Below are 21,566 nucleotides of genomic sequence, written 5' to 3'. Positions count from 1 at the left end.
TCCCGGCAGAAGCTGGGCTCAGGTAGCTGGCTCAGGGTTGACTCAAGTTTCCATCCTTCCGAGGTTGGTAAAATGAGTATCCAGCTTGCTAGAGCTAAAGTGTAAATGACTGGGGAAGCCAGTGGCAAACCACCCCGTAAAAAGTTTGTTGTGAAAACATTGTGAAAGCAACGACACCCCATAGGTGGAAACGACTGGTGCTTGCACAGGGGACTACCTGTACCTTTTATTGTTTTCTGTGGCCCCAGAAGGTAGGACCAGGGCTGATATTAGATCAAAAGAGTTTCCGACTCGACATCAGGAAGAACTTCCTGACCGTTAGAGCGATTCCTCAGTGGAACAGGCTTCTTCGGGCTTCCTAGATGGCCACCTGACAGCGATGAAAATCTTGTGAATTGAGGGGGAGGTGTTTGTGAGTTTCCTGCATTGTGCAGGGGGTTGGACTAGATGACCCTAGAGGTCCCTTCCAACTCTATGATTCTATTATTCTCTTTGCCACATTGATGCCCACTTGGTCAGTCTCAACAGATCCCTTTGGAGCACCTCACAAGCCTCCCCGGTTCTTGGCGTCATCCGCAAACTCAGCCGCTTCACTGCTTACTCCCAACTCCAAAATCATTAATGCTGAGGTTAAAAAGCACTGGGCCCAGTACTGAGCCCTCTGGTACCCCACTGCTTACTACCCTCCGCTGTGAAAACTGCCCATTTATATTCGCTCTCTGTTTTCTGTTAATTAACCGGTTTTTGATCCACAAAAGGACTTGTCTTCCCATCCTATGATTGCTGAGTCTACTTAGGACGGAGCCTTTGATGAGAAACTTTACCAAAAGCTTTCTGGATGCCAGCCTCCAGGTAGTCTAAACCATGGAGGGGAAAACCCCTCACTGGAATACACAACACTTTGGAAAGATAACAAGGTATCTATATTTTGTAACATCGATGCATTGGACACTAAGGTAATACTCAAGTAAAATAACCGCGCAGCCACAAAAATGTCTGTGTAGAATAGCTTCCATCAGTCCGTAGGTTACTGTTTCTTAAAGGGATAGCAATCCCGAAGTTAGTTTTGAAGCACAGTTCTACAATTCTTTACACTCGTTCTGCTTGAGTTGTGATGACTTCTGCAACATAGGAAAGAGACAGAAATAAATACCTTCCTTTTGACCCAGGCTTAATACAATATAGTCATGAACAGACATTCTCACATTTTTACATATTGCTGTTTTATTGCTCTTGCATGCTCATGCTACTTGGATCAAAGGTTTGCTCAATTTGTTAATTTTACCATTCTGTCATTGAATCTTAAATTTGTACTATTTTGCATTCTAAACCACTCCCTAACGGATAATTTTACTATATGGTCATTGAAGAAGAAGAAGATATTGGATTTATATCCCGCCTTCCACTCCGAAGAGTCTGAGTGGCTCACAATCTCCTTTACCTTCCTCCCCCACAACAGACATCCTGTGAGGTGGGTGGGGCTGAGAGGGCTCTCCCAGCAGCTGCCCTTTCAAGGACAACCTCTGCCAGAGCTATGGTTGACCCAAGGCCATTCCAGCAGGTGCAAGTGGAGGAGTGGGGAATCAAACCCGGTTCTCCCAGATAAGAGTCCGCCCACTTAACCACTACACCAAACTGGCTCTCTATTGGATCTTAAATTTATACCAGTTTGCATTCTGAGCCACTGACTACCAGCTATGTGTGGCTTTGCTCACTGCGCCTTATTATCCTCATCTGATGAAGTGTGCTTAGAGAGCACACGAAAGCTTACGCTCTGAATAAAACTAAGTTGGTCTTAAAGGTGCAACTTAACTCCTATTTCGTTCTACTACTTCAGACCAACACAGCTGACTACTTGAATCTATCGGTAAGGCAACTAAGTTCCACAAGAGAAGGAGAAAACTCACCACCTCTAGAACTTGCTGGTGGTTTCAGGGCCTTCCTCTGCTCTCTCTCATAATTCAAACAATTCTTCACGGAGCCCCAGTGTACTAATCAATTACATGGACAACCATCGTGTCTTCTCTTCACTGTAACTGGCACTGTAATGGGGGGTGGGGATGGGACGTCTGCTGGGCACTCCATTATACCCTATGGAGATCGATTCTCATAGGGTATAATAAAGAATTGATCAATGGGTATCCGGGGCTCTGCGGGGGCTGTTTTTTGGGGTAGAGGCACCACATTTTCAGTATAGCATCTAGTGCCTCTCCCCAAAATATCCCCCATGTTTCAAAAAGATTGGGTCAGGGGGTCCAATTTTATGAGCCCCAAAAGAAGGTGCCCCTATCCTTCATTATTTCCTATGGAAGGAAGGCATTGAAAAGGTGTGCCGTCCCTTTAAATGTGATCGCCAAAACTCCCTTTGGAATTCAATTATGCTTGTCACAGCCTTGATCTTGGCTCCACCCCTAATGTCTCCTGGCTCCACCCCCAAAGTCCCCAGATATTTCTTGAATTGGACTTGGCAACCCTATGCCTCTCCTCAAAACACCCCGAAGTTTCCAAAAGCTTGGACCAGGGGGTCCAGTTCTATGAGCCCCAAAATGAAGTACCTTCTCCTTCATTATTTCCAATGAAGGGAAGGTATTTAAAAGGAGCAAGGTTCTTTTACATGTGATGGCCAGAACTCCCTTCGGTGTTCAAGAGTGCTTGTCACACCCTTACTCCTGGTTCCACCCTCAAATCGGTGGAGCTCATCCAGGGATTTTTATGAAGCTGCAGCTTCTATTCAATGGACAAGGTTGGAGGGAGGGGAAACCGTCAGAAAGGTTAAGGAGCTGGGCTCCTGTGACCTCCTGCAGAATTCAAGGCCTGGTTGAAAGTAAACAATGACTGCTTTATTACAGAAAACCATGTCTGATTGTACAGGTTAAGAGAAAGAAGTGGATCCTAAGCTATCTGACTGGCCAATGGGAATGGATGCAGAGAGGAGCATCCTGCAGCCCCATCTTCACAGAATCATAGAGTTGGAAGGGACTTCCAGGGTCATTTAGTCCAACCCCCTGCACAATGCAGGAAACTCACAAATCCCTCCCACTAAATTCACAGGATCTTCATCGCTGTCAGCTGGCCATCTAACCTCTGTTTAAAAACCTCCAAGGAAGGAGAGCCCACCACCTCCTGAGGAAGGAAGGAAGGAATCATAGAATCATAGAGTTGGAAGGGACTTCCAGGGTCAAATATTCCATCCCCCTGCACAATGCAGGAAACTCACAAATCCCTCCCCCTAAATTCACAGGATCTTCATCGCTGTCAGATGACCATCTAGCCTCTGTTTAAAAACCTCCAAGGAAGGAGAGCCCACCACCTCCAGAGAAAGCCTGTTCCACTGAGGAATCGCTCTAACGGTCAGGAAGTTCTTCCTAAAAGTTGGGCCGGAAACTGTTTTGATTTAATTTCAACCCAACGGTTCTGGTCCTACCTTCTGGGGCCACAGAAAACAATTCCACCCCATCCTCTATAGGACAGCCCTTCAAGTCCTTGAAGATGGTGATCCTATCACCTCTCAGCCACCTCCTCTCCAGGTTAAACATACCCAGCTTCTTGTGTGGGTGGAAGGAGGAAAGAGAGAGGGGGAGCAGGAAGGAAGTTGCTTTTCCCTAGGAGTGCTCATCTGCATCTCAGAGGGAGACCGTGACAATAGAGGGTGGGCAGGAAGGACCTTACGGTGGACCTGCCTGTCCTGTAGGCTTGCCAATTTCCAGGTCCCAGCGGGGCTTCTCCCGCTTTCCCAGGCTCCCTCCCGCCCCCAGCCAGCTGGCCAGTGATGGGAAGCCCCGCCCCCACAGCCCCCATATGACTTTCCACCTCCAGAGGCTCCAGTCTCCGATTGGAAAGGCTTCCTCTTGGGATGGGGTGTCTGTGTTACTTTGAAGAAGTTGGCAGCAACTCGAGAGTAGAGAGGCCAATCCTTCGCTTCAGAGTCGCCAGAAACGGAGGGTGGTGGTGGGGGGGAGGGAAATGTCTGCTGGGCACTTCATTATTCCCTATGTGGAGATCGATTCTCATAGGGTATAATGAGGAATTGATCTGGAGGTGTCGGGGGCTCTGGGGGGGCTGTATTTTGAGGTAGAGGCACCATATTTTCCATATAGCATCTAGTGCCTCTCCCCAAAATACCCCCCAAGTTTCAAAGCAATTGGACCAGGGGGTCCAATTCTATGAGCCCCAAAAGAAGGTGTCCCTATCCTTCATGATTTCCTATGGAAGGAAGGCATTTAAAAAGGTGTGCTGTCCCTTTAAATGTGACTGCCAGAACTCCCTTGGAGTTCAATCATGCTTGTCACACCCTTGTTCCTGGCTCCGCCCCAATGTCTCCTGGCTCCACCCCCAAAGTCTCCTGGCTCCACTCCCAAAGTCCCCAGATATTTCTTGAATTGGACTTGGCAACCCTACTGTCTTGCTTACTCTGTGGTCGCTTGCTTCTGGAAGTCTGAAGCACAGGCGGGCCCAGCGCCGGAGGTTCTGCTGCCCCAGGCAGAGCCCCGTTCCCACTCCCGGCTTCCAACAGGGGGGAGGCATAGCGAGCTGCTCGGAGATTGGCTCCAAGTGCGTCCCCTGCCGCACGGCCCCCGACTTTGCCCAGGCTTCTCGGGACTGGGAAGCTTGGGCGAAGTCAGGGTGGCAGGGGGTGCACTTGGAGCCAATCTCCTTCCCACGCCTTCCCCCCTGACCTGGGCGGGGTCAGGGTGGCAGCAGGGCTCAATTCAATGTTGAGACGCTCCACCGACCCCGCTCAGCCTTCCCGGGGCCTGGGGAAGACTGGGCGGGGTCAGGGGTGGCCACCTTCATGTTCCCCTGGTCAGGCTCCAAGGCGTGCATTGCTTTCACGTTTCTCAGGTCTGTAACAGATCCAGGCAGCATTTGCTCCATGGAGCCCGATTTCCGTTGGGGAAGGCAGGCTCCAAGGAGCACACACGCTGCGTGTGGGGAGAGGAGGTGCCTGGCAGCGCCCCCTAGACCAGGTGGCACCCTAGGTAGCCACCTACATGGCCTATTCCCATGCGCCAGCCACGGACCCAGTGGCATCACACCGGGTTCTTCCAGCATCCTCGCTCTGGGGATGCCCTGGAATTACAACTCATCTCCAGAGATCAATTTCCCCCAGACAAAATGGACGCTTTGGAAGGTGGGCTCTGTGGCACTGTCTTTCCCAGGCTCCACCCTCAAATCTCCAAGGGGTTTCCCAACCTGGAGTTGGCAGCCCCCCCGCTGATCCCCCACCAATGGCCTGGGGGGAAGACCTTGCAACCCTATGAGAGAGTCACTCTCACTATGGAAGGGATTATCATCTTTGGGGGGGGGATACTGCCTGGAGGGGAATACTACACACCCTCGAAATCTACTTCCCTCCCTTCTCTTTCAGTCCCCCAAGGGAGGGTTTGCTCCTCAGCAGTGCCAGAATTGCCTGGCACCATAAAGTGCTTCGGGAGTCCTCAGCCCCCACCTTTCCTACCTCTTAAGTCAAGCAACGGGAATCGTAGACGAGAGGAGCGGTTCCAGGAAACCCTGTTAATAGGATGATGCCAGGTTCCATTTGGAGTTAGCGCGGCAGCCAAAAAATCGTCTTGGTCATCCAAAGAAAGGACTTTGTCCTGAAACTCTCAGGGGGTGGATATTCTGTAATATGAGGAGGAAGGCTGCGGCCTTGTTGAAGAGCAGGGATAAGTAGGTTACCCTCTTCTTCCTGGCCTCCTGCACCTTCAACAAGGGGAGGAGCCATAGCTCAGTGGAAGAGCCTCTGCTTGGCATGCCGAAGGTCCCAGGTTCAATCCCCGGCATCTCTGGTTAAAAAGACCAGGCAGTAGGTGGTGTGAAAGACCTCAGCCTGAGACCCTGGAGAGCCAGGAGGAGGAGCCATGGCTCAGTGGAAGAGCCTCTGCTTGGCATGCAGAAGGTCCCCGGTTCAGTCCCCACCATCTCCCATTAAAAGAACCAGGCAGTAGGTGATGGGAAAGACCTCAGCCTGAGAATGTAGCTTTATATGTTGTGTTTGGAAAGGGGCCATGGCTCAGCGCTAGAGCATCTGCTTGGCATGCAGAAGGTCCCAAGTTCTGTCCCCAGAATCTCCAGTGAGAAGGATCTGGCAGTGGGTGATGGGAAGATCTCTTTGCCTGAGACCCTAGAGAGCCGCTGCCAGTCTGAGTAGACAATATACTGACCTGGGTCTGATTCAGTAGAAGGCAACTTCATGGGTTTATGCATTCAGTACACAAGAGATAAGCACTGGAAGTTTCCCCCCAGCAACTTAGAGTCCAGGAGAAGTGACATGCCTGGAATGTCTGTAGAAATTGCAGGCATGTCACTTGCCCTTGAATCCAAGTTGCCGAGCAAAACTTCCAGTGCTTAATTCTTGTGTGCTGAACATGTAAACCCATGAAGCTGCCTTGGAGAAGATATCGACTGAGGGGTGGCATGATAAAGATTTACAAGATTATGCACAGGAGAGAGAAGGCAGAGAAAGAAGTCCTTTTCTCCCTTTCTCATAATACAAGAACTCGTGGATGCTCGACAAAATTGCTGAGCAGTTGAGCTAGAACGGATAAAAGGAAGTGCTTCTTCACCCAAAGGGTGATTAACACAGGAAATTCACTGCCACAGAAGGTGGCGGCGGCTACAAGCATAGCCAGCTTCAAGAGGGAATTGGATGAACATATGGAGCAGAGGTCCATTAGCGGCTATTAGGCACAAGGTATAGATCAGGGGTGGCCAAACTGAGGCTCAGGAGCTCTCAAAGCCCTCCCCCCAATGCCCCGTCAGCCATCTTACAGCATTTGCCTTTTAAAATCACTTTAACTTTAAAGTTAAAGTTGCTTTCCTACCTCTCCCTCCCTCCATCTATTTTCCTTCCTTCCTTCCTTCTTTCCTTCCTTCCTTCCTTCCTTCCTTCCTTCCTTCCTTCCTTCCTTCCTTCCTTCCTTCCTTCCTTCCTTCCTTCCTTCCTTCCTTCCATCTTGCGGCTCTCAAACATCTGTCACTTATTCTATGTGGCTCTTACATTAAGCAAGTTTGGCCACATCTGGTATAGATGGGGAAGTGATGCTCCGTATTCTTGGTACTTGGGGAGAGGGCAACAGTGGGAGGGCTTCTAGTGTCCTGGACCCACTGGTGGACCTCCTGATGCCACCTGGTTTTTTGGCACAGAGTGTTTGACACAGAGTGTTGGACTGGATGGGCAACTGTCTGATCCAACATGGCTTCCCTTATGCTCTTGAGAGCCTGTTTGGTGTAGTGGTTAAATGTGTGGACTCTTATCTGGGAGAACTGGGTTTCATTCCCGACAAGGAATTGCTGGAATGGCCTTAGGTCAGCCATAGTTCTCGCAAAGCTGTCCTTGAAAGGGCAGCTTCTGTCAGAGCTCTCTCAGCCCCACCCACCTCACAGGGTGTGTGTTGTGGAGAGAGAAGATATAGGAGATCGTAAGCCGCTCTGAGACTCTGATTCAGGGAGAAGGGCAGGGTATAAATCTGCAGTCGTCGTCTTTTTCTTCTTCTTCTTATGCTGCCAGATCCTTTGAACTGGAGATCCTGGAGACAGAACTCTGTGGACCTTCTTCTTGCCAAGCAGATGCTGCAGAAGACCCAGGAATGAGACTGTAGAAGAAGAGTTGGCGTGACCTGTGACTCAGCACTGATTTCTTTTAAGACAAGAAGAAGACCACAGAAGCTGGCAAGGCTGGGAGGCAGCTGCAGCCAGAGTTTCCAAGGCCAGAACTGCAGCTTGCAAGTTGGAGCCACAGGGAAGATTCAATTGCTACTGCCTTGGCTTGCTTGCGACCACCAAAGGGAGAGAGCAGAGAACGCCCAGATGTCCTTACAGAAAGAAGAACTGCCTTCTTAGAAAAGGAGCCGCCGATACCACAAAAGAGGAGCCATGGAATGCACGCTGTCCGCACCCACTGACGGATTAGTTTTTAACTTCTCCGTCTGCTCGAGAATAGCCTTTCTAGTCACCTCCTAGAATCACAGAGTGGGAAGGGACCTCCAGGGTCATCTAGTCCAACCCCCTGCACAATGCAGGAAATTCACAAACATCTCCCCCTCATTTCGCAGGATCTTCATTGCTGTCAGATGACCGTGCAGCCTCTGTTTCAAAGCCTCCAAGGAAGGAGAGGCCACCACCTCCCGAGGAAGCCTGTTCCACTGAGGAACCACTCTAAACTCACAGATACCTCCCCCTAAATTCACAGGATCTTCATCACTGTCAGATGGCCCTCTAGCCTCTGTTTCAAAGCCTCCAAGGAAGGAGAGCCCACCACCTCCCGAGGAAGCTCGTTCCACTGAGGAACTGATTGGGACCTCCATTGGGATCAGTTCTTCCAACAGCCTCCCTGAAAACAGCTGGGAGAGGTAACTACTAGAGTCCTGGCACCACTGGTTGTTAACTTCCAGGTTGTGGCTGGAGAACTCCAGGTATTTCAGCTAATCTCCAGGTCATGGGGTTTAGTTCCATTGGAGGAAATGATTGCTTTGGAAAGTGGACTCTATTGCTGAGTCTAGACCAGCTGTTTGGGGTGCATGGGAGGCATCCCAAATCCCGTAGGCTCAAAAAGGAGTGGCCAAATCTCCTCCACATGTTCCAGCCCACGGGGTGCCTTGGAGCAGTCCGATGATGATGATATTGGATTTATATCCCACCCTCCACTCCAAAGAGTCTCAGAGCAGCTCACAATTTCCTTCGCCTTCCTCCCCCACAACAGACACCCTGTGAGGTGGGTGGGGCTGGAGAGGGCTCTCCCAGCAGCTGCCCTTTCAAGGACAACCTCTGCCAGAGCTATGGCTGACCCATGACCATTCCAGCAGCTACAAGTGAAGGAGTGGGGAATCAAACCCTGTCCTCCCAGATAAGAGTCCGTACACTTAACCACTACACCAAACTGGCTCTCACAAAGACAGCTCTGCCAGAGCGATGGCTGACCCAAGGCCATTCCAGCAGGTGCAAGTGGACCAGTGAGGAATCAAACCTGGTTCTCCCAGATAAGAGTCCGCACACTTAACCACTACACCAACCTGGCTCTCACAAGGACAGCTCTGCCAGAGCTATGGCTGACCCATGGCCATTCCAGCAGCTACAAGTGAAGGAGTGGGGAATCAAACCCAGTTCTCTCAGATAAGAGTCCGCACACTTAACCACTACACCAAACTGGCTCTCACAAGGACAGCTCTGGCTGACCCAAGGCCATTCCAGCAGCTGTGAGTGGAGGAGTGAGGAATCCAATCTGGCTCTCCCAGATAAGAGTCCGCACACTTTACCACTACACCAAACTGGCTCTCTTACAATTAACTTCCCTTCCTCCCCCACAACAGACACCCTGTGAGGTGGGTGAGGCTGACAGGACTCTCACAGCAGCTGTCCTTTCAAGGACAACTCCTGAGATAGCTATGGCTAACCCAAGGCCATTCCAGCAGGTGCAAGTGGAGGAGTGGGGAATCAAACCTGGTTCTCCCAGATAAGAGTCCGCACACTTCACCACTACACCAAACTGGCTGTAGCACACCATTCCCTTGGTGCAGTTTGGGCTTCTTTTTTTCCATACATTTTTAGTGGTCCTGCGCATATGCACTCATGCACTCATGTGCTCTGGGCAGGTTTAAAAAAAAAAATACTAGTGAGCGCCCACAGTGGATTGGCAGGTACACACCACCAATCCACCTCACTTGCGCGCTTCTGCATCCAGACGCCAAAGAGGTGACTGGCATGCGGCTCAGAAATTTGTGCCACTCTGAGGACACCGGAGGACAGGGTAAGTACAGGACTGGAGCAGACGGCAGATGTGCACATTTGGACGTGCTTTTCTAGTCAGTTTCCAAGGCATACCTGGGTCACTTTAAACTGCCCGTCTGTAACCAGCCTATATGGCATTATACCCTGCTGAAACCCCTCAGTTGAGAGCCAATTTGGTGCCGTGGTTAAGTGCACGGACTCTTATCTGGGAGAACTAGGTATGATTCCCCACTCCTCCACTTACAGCTGCTGGAATGGCCTTGGGTCAGCCATCGCTCTCATAGAAAGGGCAGCTACTGTCAGAGCTCTCTCAGCCCCACCTATCTCACAAGGTGTCTGTTGTGGGAGAGAGAGATAGAGGAGATTGTGAGCCACTCTGAGATTCAGAGTATAGGGCGGGATATAAATCCAATATCTTCTTCCTCCTCCTCTTCTTCTCCCTTCCCCAAATCCGGCCCTCTCCTGGGTCCACCCCCTAAATCTCCAGGAATATCCCAACCTGGAGCTGGCAATCCTAGTAACAATCCGTCCTTCTTCCACAGTGAAGCCCAATGCAAGTAATTTGTTTTGCTTCTCTACAGGGCTTTTGTTGGCCCAGCAGAAACTCCTTTGCATATTAGGCCACACCTCTGGTTTCACCATTTTTCACACAACTTTTTTGTAGAAAAAGCTCAGCGGGAACTCATTTGCGTGTTAGGCCTCGCCCCCTGAAGCCAAGTCAGCCGGAACTACATTCCTGCTAAAAAAAAAATAAAAGGCTCTGCTTCTCTACAATATTCCTGTTTCCTACTCTCAAGCTCTTCGGATCAACTAATGGCCCAGCTGCTTTCCTGGCTGCTTGCCTCTGAGATTTTAAAGACATTCTAATCGGACTGCTTGTCTCGATGCTTTCAGCAATGCGTTCCTCCCATTCTCATTTCGCTTGCCTTCCTGCCAACTTGCCTTGCAACTCTGCTCCGGTAGGCTGTCTTCATTTCTGCAAGTCTTCTGCTTTCGAAAAGAAAGTGGTTTTGGCCTTTTATGTCTCCCTTGACGCCGCTCTTCAGCCATGCTGGCAACCCCTTCGGTTTCACTGCTCTCCTGCCTCGTTTGTGGAATGTGTTTCCCCTTGAAGCCTGATCTTATTTATTTATTGAAAGCATTTGAATGCCACCTTTCCACTTCATCGAGGTCCCCAAGGTGGTGAACAACCCGCCCCCCATCAAAACATTTAAACAATTTAAAACCCCAATTTAACATTATAAAATCTGGGGAGTAGGCAATACCGTAGGGGTTTGCCAAAAGAAACAAAACATCCTTTTGACATCTTTTATAGGTTGATAAATGTTTTAAGCAGCTTCGTGTTTGGTGTTGATTTATTCCCTGCCGTGTTCTGAATTTTAGGTTTTGATTACTTGAGAGCCAGTTTGGTGTAGTGGTTAAATGCGTGGACTCTTATCTGGGAGAACTGGGTTTGATTCCCCTCTCCTCCACTTGCAGCTGCCGGAACGGCCTTGGGTCAGCCATAGCTTTCGTAGGAGTTGTCCTTGAAAGGGTAGCTTCTGTCAGAGCTCTCTCAGCCTCACCTGTCTCACAAGGTGTCTGTGTTGTGTGGGGGAGGAAAGGAAAAGAGATTGTGAGCCACTCCGAGGAATATAAATCCAATATCTTCTTCTACTACTACTTGAATGGGTGAGGATGGCCCAATCTCATCAGATCTCAGAAGCTATGCAGGCTGGGCCCTGGGTAGTAATTGGATGGGACCAGGGTCGGTCTTGCCACTAGGCAAATTAGGTGATTGCCTAGGGTGCCAGCCTTTTAAGGGTGCTAAATTAGGTGACCTCCATGTGACTCAGTGATGTTATAACTGCAGGAGGGGCACCATTTGCCAAAAGTGTCTAGACTGCTCCTGAGAAATTGGGGATCAATTCATCCCTATTATTGGTATTTCAGTCTCTCCTGTTTTGTTTTAGGATGTTCTTAATTTTAGGATGGAAGAGAGCTACCCAAGAACTCAGGCCCCACCTGGTGGATTCAGTAACACAGCTGGCCAGAAGATTTTTGGGTTTTTTGGCAGAGCTAGCAAAACTCCTGTTTTTCAGCCAGTTAGCAAAAAAGCAGATTTCCCCATGTGAATGTCACCGCAAGGACTCACATGCAATACAAGGTATACGTAATGTGACTTTCCACACCATGTTGACTTTCAGTGAGATCTGCAACTTTTGTCAGGGGCAGCATCCAGAAACACCCAGTCCTTGAGCCATCCTCCCTGGGCCTCCCAAAAACCTGCTCCCCAGATGCTGAAGTTTAAGGATGAGGTCAGCAGAACTCTGCTTTCCAGCTCTCAACTGATACACAGAGTGCTATCCTTAGGCTGCTTTCCTGGGAGTAAACCCCATCAAGTAGATTCTGGGTAGACTTGCTTAGGATTGCTCTGACGCTGCCAATGCCACACTAGGAGCTTTGGAGCCAGCAGAAAATGGCACCATCCTTGGACAGCTGATGATCTGTTTTAAATAGGGCTTTTTCTACAAAAAAAAGCCCAGCAGGAACTCATTTGCATATTAGGCCACACCCCCTGACATCACCATTGTTTCACATAGGGCTTTTTTGTAGAAAAAGCCCAGCAGGAACGCCTTTGCATATTAGGCCACACCCTCTGATGTCACCATTGTTTCATACAGGGCTTTTTTGTAGAAAAGGCCCAGCAGGAGCTTATTTGCATATTAGGCCACACACCCCTGACATCACCATTATTTCACATAGGGTTTTTTTGTAGAAAAAGCCCAACAGGAACACCTTTGCATATTAGGCCACACCCCCTGATGTCACCATTGTTTCATACAGGGCTTTTTTGTAGAAAAGGCCCAGCAGGAGCTTATTTGCATATTAGGCCACACCTCCAATGCTAAGCCAGCCAGAACTGTGTTCCTGTGCATTCCTCCTCAGAAAAAAACCTGGTTTAAAATATGCAAAACAGGGATGGATGGTCTTAGATTGGCATGGATAGTTTGGAGACTGGCAGGGGACAGCTGTTGTGCCCATACCTTACTTCCAAGCTGGCCGCTCTTGGAAACAGAATGCTTTGGCTAGATTGCTTTTCCTCTGATCTGCTGAAGGAATGTAATAATGGTTAGCTGCACTGAGAGTCCTTAAAGCAGAGAAAACCAACTCTTCTTCAGCCAGTTTGGTGTAGTGGTTAAGTGTGCAGACTCTTATCTGGGAGAACCAGGTTTGATTCCCCACTCCTCCAGTTGCACCTGCTGGAATGGCCTTGGTTCAGCCATAGCTCTGGCAGAGATTGTCCTTGAAAGGGCAGCTGCTGTGAGAGCCCTCTCAGCCCCACCCACCTCACAGGGTGTCTGTTGTGGGGGAGGAAGGGAAAGGAAATTGTGAGTCACTCTGAGACTCTTCGGAGTGGAGGGTGGGATATAAATCCAATATCTTTTTCTTCATCTTCAAAGCAGCAAAGATTGCTTTAAAAATCAGAAGCAAGAAACCAGTCAAGAAGACAAGTGGACCATTAGATGAGAAGAGTGGCTGAGGGTCGATGGGAAAAGCCTCCTTTTTTGCATGCACAAGATCCCAGGTTCAATCCCCAGAATCTTCAGGTAAAAGGACTGAGCGATAAGTGGTGGGAAAGACCTCAGCCTGACACCCTGGAGAGCTGCTGCCAGTCCGAGTAGGCAAGACTGACCTTGATGGGCCAACGGTCTGATTCAGTAGAAGGCAGCCTCGTGTGTTCATACTGATACTGAGAGACTGGGAGATTGTACAGAAGCTGAGAAAAAGAAGATGATGATATTGGATTTATATCCCGCCCACCACTCCGAAGAGTCTCAGAGCAGCTCACAATCTCCTTTATCTCCTCCCCCCCCCCCCACAACAGACACCCTGTGAGGTAGATGAAGATATTGGATTTATATCCCGCCCTCCACTCCGAAGAGTCTCAGAGCAGCTCACAATCTCCTTTCCTTTCCTCCCCCACAACAGACACCCTGTGAGGTAGATGAAGATATTGGATTTATATCCGGCCCTCCACTCCAAAGAGTCTCAGAGCGGCTCACAATCTCCTTTCCCTTCCTCCCCCACAACAGACACCCTGTGAGGTAGATGAAGATATTGGATTTATATCCGGCCCTCCACTCCAAAGAGTCTCAGAGCAGCTCACAATCTCCTTTCCCTTCCTCCCCCACAACAGACACCCTGTGAGGTAGATGAAGATATTGGATTTATATCCGGCCCTCCACTCCAAAGAGTCTCAGAGCAGCTCACAATCTCCTTTCCCTTCCTCCCCCACAACAGACACCCTGTGAGGTAGATGAAGATATTGGATTTATATCCGGCCCTCCACTCCAAAGAGTCTCAGAGCGGCTCACAATCTCCTTTCCCTTCCTCCCCCACAACAGACACCCTGTGAGGTAGATGAAGATATTGGATTTATATCCCGCCCTCCACTCCGAATCTCAGAGCGGCTCACAATCTCCTTTACCTTCCTCCCCCACAACAGACACCCTGTGAGGTAGATGAAGATATTGGATTTATATCCCGCCCTCCACTCCGAATCTCAGAGCGGCTCACAATCTCCTTTACCTTCCTCCCCACAACAGACACCCTGTGAGGTGGGTGGGGCTGGAGAGGGCTCTCACAGCAGCTGCCCTTTCAAGGACAACCTCTGCCAGAGCTATGGCTGACCCAAGGCCATTCCAGCAGGTGCAAGTGGAGGAGTGGGGAATCAAACCTGGTTCTCAAACCGAGGAAGGTAAAGGAGATTGTGAGCCACTCTGAGACTCTTCTGAGTGGAGGGCAGGATATAAATCCAATATCTTCATCTTATACATGCTGAAGTTACACTGCAGTTACCCAAGTTCAAAGCATAACAGGAAACATCTGCACAGCACCAGGAAGCCACATTTGATAGTCTACAAGAATTAATACAAGCTAGCATTTGTCAGAGATATATTTTTCCGGGGAACAGGGATGTAGTTAAACACGAGTGTGAGAAGCCTGCGCTCTTTGTGTCATCAGACTTTGTGGAGTATGGGTGATCAGATTGGTGTGCCAAGCGCGTGATTCTCCCACAGCTAGAGGGCCATCTGACAGCGATGAAGACCCTGTGAATTTAGGGGGAAGGGTTTGTGAGTTTCCTGCATTGTGCAGGGGGCTGGACTAGATGACCCTACAGGTCCCTTCCAACTCTATGATTCTAATTTGCCCTCATCAAATCAAGGCAGGGTTTCCCATTCCGGGTTAGGGAATCCCTGTAGATTTGGGAGTGGGACCTTGGAAGGAAGGGTCGAGGGAAGGGAGGGACCTGAGCAGCATATGCCGTTGAGCCCACCCACCGAAGCAGCCGTTTTCTCCAGGGAAACTGACCTTTTTGGCCTTGGAGATCAGTTGTCATTCCAGGAAATGACAGGAGAGCCAGTTTGGTGTAGTGGTTAAGTGTGTGGACTCTTATCTGGGAGAAGCGGGTTTGATTCCCCACTCCTCCACTTGCAGCTGCTGGAATGGCCTTGGGTCAGCTATAGCTCTGGCAGAGGTTGTCCTTGAAAGGGCAGCTGCTGAGAGAGCCCTCTCCAGCCCCACCCACCTCACAGGGTGTCTGTTGTGGGGGAGGAAGGTAGAGGAGATTTTGAGCCGCTCTGAGACTCTTCGGAGTGGAGGGCAGGATATAAATCCAATATCTTCTTCTTCAGGAAATCTCCAGGGCCCACCTGGAGACTGGGAACCTTAAATGAAGGTGAAGAGCTCTCCTTCTAAAGCTGATTGCCAGATGAGAAACTAACACATCGCTGGTTCTGGATGGCATATATTCAAGGGTTCTTAAAGATGTAATCCTGCATCCTCAATTACATTACCAGGTTGTTTCAGCCAGCACCAAGCACTGAAACTCACTGTGCATGCATGTGTGTATGTGTTTGAGAGAGAGAGAGAGAGAGAGAACACACATGCATAGCCAAAGTACATTAATGAAGTGGTCCACCATCATAGACAGCTTCAAGAAGGGATTGGATAAACATCTGGAGCAGAGGTCCATCAGTGGCTCTTAGCCACAGCATATCATTGGAACTCTCTGTCTGGGGCAAATGATGCTCTGTATCCTTGGTGCTTGCGGGGGGGGGGGGCGCAGTGGGAGGGCTTTCTAGTGTTCTGGCCCTGCATGACTAGCGGACCTCCTGCTGGCACCTGTTTTCTTTGGCCACTGTGTGACACAGAGTGTTGGACAGGATGGGCCATTGGCCTGATCCAACATGGCTTCTCTGATGTTCTTATGTGACACGGAGTGTTGGTCTGGATGGGCCACTGGCCTAATCCAACATGGCTTCTCTTATGTTCTTATGTGACTCAGAGTGTTGGACTGGATGGGCTATTGGCCTGATCCAACAGGGCTTCTCTTAGGTTCTTATGTGACACGGAGTGTTGGACAGGATGGGCCATTGGCCTGATCCAACATGGCTTCTCTGATGTTCTTATGTGACACAGAGTGTTGGACTGGATGGGCCATTGGCCTGATCCAACATGGCTTCTCTGATGTTCTTATGTGACACAGAGTGTTGGACTGGAGGGGCCATTGGCCTGATCCAACATGGCTTCTCTGATGTTCTTATGTGACACAAGAGTGTTGGACAGGATGGGCCATTGGCCTGATCCAACATGGCTTCTCTGATGTTCTTATGTGACATGGAGTGTTGGACTGGAGGGGCCATTGGCCTGATCCAACATGGCTTCTCTTATGTCCTTATGTGACACAGAGTGTTGGACTGGATGGGCCACTGGCCTGATCCAACATGGCTTCTCTTATGTCCTTATGTGACACAGAGTGTTGGACTGGATGGGCCATTGGCCTGATCCAACATGGCTTCTCTTATGTTCTTATGTAACGCAGAGTGTTGGACTGGATGGGCCACTGGCCTGATCCAACATGGCTTCTCTTATGTGACACAGAGTGTTGGTCTGGATGGGCCACTGGCCTGATCCAACATGGCTTCTCTTATGTTCTTATGTGACACAAGAATGTTGGACTGGATGGGCCATTGGCCTGATCCAACATGGCTTCTCTTATGTTCTTATGTGACACAAGAATGTTGGACTGGATGGGCCATTGGCCTGATCCAACATGGCTTCTCTTATGTTCTTCCGTGACACAGAGTGTTGGTCTGGATGGGCCACTGGCCTGATCCAACATGGCTTCTCTGATGTTCTTATCATCTGGAAATACCCAGAGGACCGAAGCACAAAGACTGGGGAGCCCACCTTGGAAAGGTCAGCTAGGGTACCACCTCAGGCAAACATTGCTCCCAGATGCGCAGATGCAAATGAACCCACACATCACACATGTGCAATGGAGATACATGCACAACCCCCAACTCAGTCATACCGCCAGCATCTTCGGCACTCCCCTTCCTTCCCCAAGCGCCCAGGCTATGACTCAGTGGCTTTGCATGCTGAATGTTCCCAGTTCAGTCCCTTGTATCTCCACTTAAAAGGCTCTGGGGTAGCAGGAAAGACCTTTCTCTGCTTATGACCTTGGAGAGGGCTGCCAGCCAGCCAATTGGAGCAGACAGCCTCAGCTTAAACGGGTCGATGTGGACTAACCTGGCATGGCTGCTTTCTATGTTTATTCAGCGGGCATCCAAGGCTTCCCAAATACTTTTGCATTTCTGCCCAGACCGCTGCTTCCATGCTTAATGAGGAACAGGCCTTTCCAAAATAAAACGTTAGGGGGTTGGTTTTTTCCAGATGTCTGCAGCGGGAGGAGAGGATTCCAAGACAGGGAAATGACTCAGGGAGAGAGAAGGCTTTTCAGAAGGAGGACAGAAATTTGTTGATTTTAAGCACATTTGCTGTTCGTCCTTCCCTGCCCCTCTTTTATATTTTCAGCAATCCTGAGTGAGAAGTAAGATCTCTTAAGACAGGATTGTCAAACATGTGGCCTAGGAGCTGAATCAGGCCCCCGGAGGGTTCCTATCAGGCCCCCCAGCAAGTGGCTATCGTCTGCTTCCTTCCCCCTCTCTCTTGCTTCCTTCTGCATCACAGTTTGCTTTGCCAGGTTTCCTCAATTGCACAGGAGCTACAGAGCAAAGCCTCTATTTTCTCCATTGGCTGAAGTTCCTCCCTTAGGGGGAGGAGATAAAGTTTGCTTTGCCCGGCTCTCTCAATCACACAGCAGAGCTACTGAGCCAAGCCCCTCTTCCTTCTGACTGAGGCTCCTCCCCCTCCTGGACCCACTGGGAGAGGAAGGAAAGAGCCGGAGCTTCCTTTGCCCAGTTCCCTGGATCCCACGGGAGAGATACAAAGAAAGCACCTTTAAGACCAACAAGTGCTAATGTTTTAAGCATGCTTTATTTTAAGGGTTTTTTAAAAAAAGAAAAATCTTTGTTCTCGTCTGCGTCCTTTATAAAGTTTATATCTCTGCTACCTGGTGTTACATTTTACGAGACACACGGCCCAGCCTGACAAGATCTCGTTTATGTCAGATCCCGCCCACATAACAAATGAGTTTGACACCCCTGCCTTAAGAGAAAGTGACTCCCGAGATCACCCAGTGACAGCTGAATGGGGATCTTCAACTCAAACAACCACAGGAGGAAACGGAGACCAAAGAGGCCGTGCTGGTGCCAGTCCCACTTTCCCTCTGAAGCTATGATTTGGAAAAAGACAATAGTGTCAAGCATGGCTATTTCTGATTTGTAATCGATTGTTTTAGGGCCCTGCCAGAGTCAGGTCTGGGAATTGTCCTGGAGGACCAGATGTTGTTCGTTTGTTATTCTTCCCTGGCTCCCCTCCCGTTTTGTGGCTAGCGATTTAGAAGTAGTGAGAAGGGAACAAAGTAATCAGTGCCTTCCCATGTAACCTCTTACGTGAGGATGAGCCATCTGGGCACAACAAGGATAAATGTCTGATAACGCCCTGGGAATGTAGACAGTTTTGATAGTTTATGTGTGAACACACTCCCGCGTCCCCCCACCCTTGGAATCCTTTTGAAGTAAGCCTTAAAAGTTTTGTATCAATGTATCAGTTTCATTCTTCTCAAGACCTGGCTACGGTCAAAGTATCGGTCTATCAATAAACGTAGTCTTTGTATCAACTTTGACTCGTCATTGAACCCGTATGCTTGACAAATAGCACAGGTACCGGTGTATGAAGCACAATATACCCTTCCAAACCTCACCGGCTGAATTGTCACTCACTCACAAAAAGTGCGTAAACAAACATTTAGTGCACAGTTTATAAGAAGTCCATACAGCAAAATTTATTTATTTATTTTTCACATTTCTATCCCGCCCTCCCCGCCGAAGCAGGCTCAGGGCGGCTAGCAACATCATCATGTCAACAGTAAAACAAGAAAACAATCACAATCACAAATTAAAAGTTAAAACAGGTTACAATTTAAAATTATTAGTACCGTATTAAAACAACAGTTCGGTGCTGACATCATGCCATTCTTTGGTGGTGTTGGGCATCCACACGCTTTGGTTGAAGACCATTTGAAAGAATGTTGTTTTTTGAAGATGAAGATATTGGATTTATATCCCGCCCTCCACTCCGAAGAGTCTCAGAGCGGCTCACAATCTCCTTTACCTTCCTTCCCCACAACAGACACCCTGTAAGGTGGGTGGGGCTGGAGAGGGCTCTCACAGCAGCTGCCCTTTCAAGGACAACCTCTGCCAGAGCTATGGCTGACCCAAGGCCATGCCAGCAGGTGCAAGTGGAGGAGTGGGGAATCAAACCCGGTTCTCCCAGATAAGAGTCCGCACACTTAACCACTACACCAAACTGGCTCTCCTTTTGCAGGCCTTGCGGAACTGGACAAGGTCCTGCAAGGCTCTTACATCGTCTGGGAGTTGGTTCCGCCAGTGGGGGGCCGCAATAGAGAAGGCTCTTTCTCTAGTATCCTTCAATCTCGCCTCCCTCGGTCTGGGGATTACTAATAGGTTGTGCGATCCAGATCTCAGCACCCTCTGGGGAATATATGGGGAGAGATGGTCCCTAAGGTAGGCAGGTCCTCGGCCATATAGGGCTTTAAAGATAATAACCAGCACCTGGTAGCGAATCCGGAATACTATCGGCAGCCAGTGCAGTCTCCTCAGCCCCGGCTGTATATGGTCCCGACTAGGGAGGCCCAGTAACAGCCTGGCTGCTGCATTCTGCAAATAATAGTGCAAACACCCACACGACGCTCGCCCAGACTGTTTTCTAAAGTCACGTCTCAGAGACGCTGCCTTCAGCCGCTTCTTGCAGTTCCAAATCTGGGTGGAGACAGGGGCGTCGTTCTGCACGACTTCTCACAAAGAGACCAAAAGGCCGTCTTTCCTGGATTGCCTACGGTTTCGTTGGTTTTGCCCTTCGTCAGACTTCTCTCGGTGCTGTTCTAACTGGAGCCGCAGCACAAAGAAGTCAATCACGGATCGATGCGTACATCTTCACGCCTTTTCCGTGGGTCCAAACTTCCTTTAAAAAGCACATACTGCTGAAATCAAACTGCTAACCTGGATGGTCCCAGTGAGCCTGAGCTGTTCCGATTTCGGAAGCCAAGCAGGGTCAGCCATGGACGGTAAGCGCTTGGATGGGAGACCACCAAGAAAGACCAAGGGTCGCTATGCAGAGGCAGGCAATGGCCAACCACCTCTGCCTGTGTTTTGCCCTGACCTGGGTGGTCCAGGCTAGCCCAGTCTCATCAGATCTCAGAAGCTAACCAGGGATAGCCCTGGTGAGTACTTGGAGGGGAGACCCTCAAGGGAACCCAAGGTCAGGGCTGGCTCTGCCACTAGGCAAACTAGGCAACTGCCTAGGGCGCAGGCCTCCTTGGGGTGCCAAACTGCCCCCCCCCTGTGTGACTCAGCAATGTTATCAGTGTGTCAAGAGCCCTGACGAGGAGGAGCTGGAACAGTTAACAGACCTGGAAGAGTTGCCAGCCAGTTCCTCAGCTGAACAAACAACAGCTGGCCCATCAATCACTCTCCAGGCACCAGTGTCATCTCCTCCAAGCTCTCCCCCTCCCATCTCAAGAGTTCGAAGCAGGCTCCGGAAAGAACTTTCAGAGCGAAGACATGAGGCACGCCAAGGCTTCAGGTCTCTCAGCCCTGAGTTCTAGCAGAGTCACTGCCACCCAGGGAGCAGGCTGCTTGAGGCTCCCATACAGCTCCCACCCAGGACCTGGTGACCTGGTAACAAGTCGATTCTCTGGCTTGCATCCACGCTCCTTCCTGATTGCTGATCCTGACCTGCTTGATTTCCTTGGCACCCTGACCTTTTGGCTTTTGGACACTGACTTCTGATTCCGGTTTGTGATTCTGCATTGGTGACTTGGCTCCTGCTTGACTTCCTGGGCTTTGACTTTGGACTGGCTTGGGACTCCTGCCTGCCTGCGCCCTGAGAACGTGACACAGTGCGGTGCGGGGGCTCCAGAAGTTAGCCTTGCCTAGGATGCCAGACAGTCTAGGGCAGAGGTCGCCAAACTGAAACTCAGGAGTCACATGTTGCTCTTTCACATATATACCACCCCACTAGCAAGCTTGGAGAAGGCATTTCTCTCTTTAAATCCCTTCTCCAAGCCAAGCGAGCCAGGAGGTTGGAGAATGCATTTAAAATTAAAGTTGCTTTCTTTCCACCTCCACCTCCCTCCCTCCTCCTGTTTTCCTTCCTTCTCTCAAACATCTGACGTTCATGCCTTGCAGCTCGCCAACATCCGACGGTTATTCTGTGTGGCTCTGATGTTAAGCAAATTAAGCGAGCCCTGTTCAAGGTGCAATGCGGAGACAAGCAGCCACCAAGTGCCTCTGTTCGGTTCTGTCCTGCCCTCGAGGGCCTGACTTCATCAGACCTCAGGAGCTAAGCAGGGTGGTCCGTCCTGAGTT

This window comes from Heteronotia binoei, chromosome 12 (assembly GCF_032191835.1).
Source record: "Heteronotia binoei isolate CCM8104 ecotype False Entrance Well chromosome 12, APGP_CSIRO_Hbin_v1, whole genome shotgun sequence".
NCBI classification, from domain to species: Eukaryota; Metazoa; Chordata; class Lepidosauria; order Squamata; family Gekkonidae; genus Heteronotia; species Heteronotia binoei.
Note: the sequence above shows the minus strand (reverse complement) of the source record.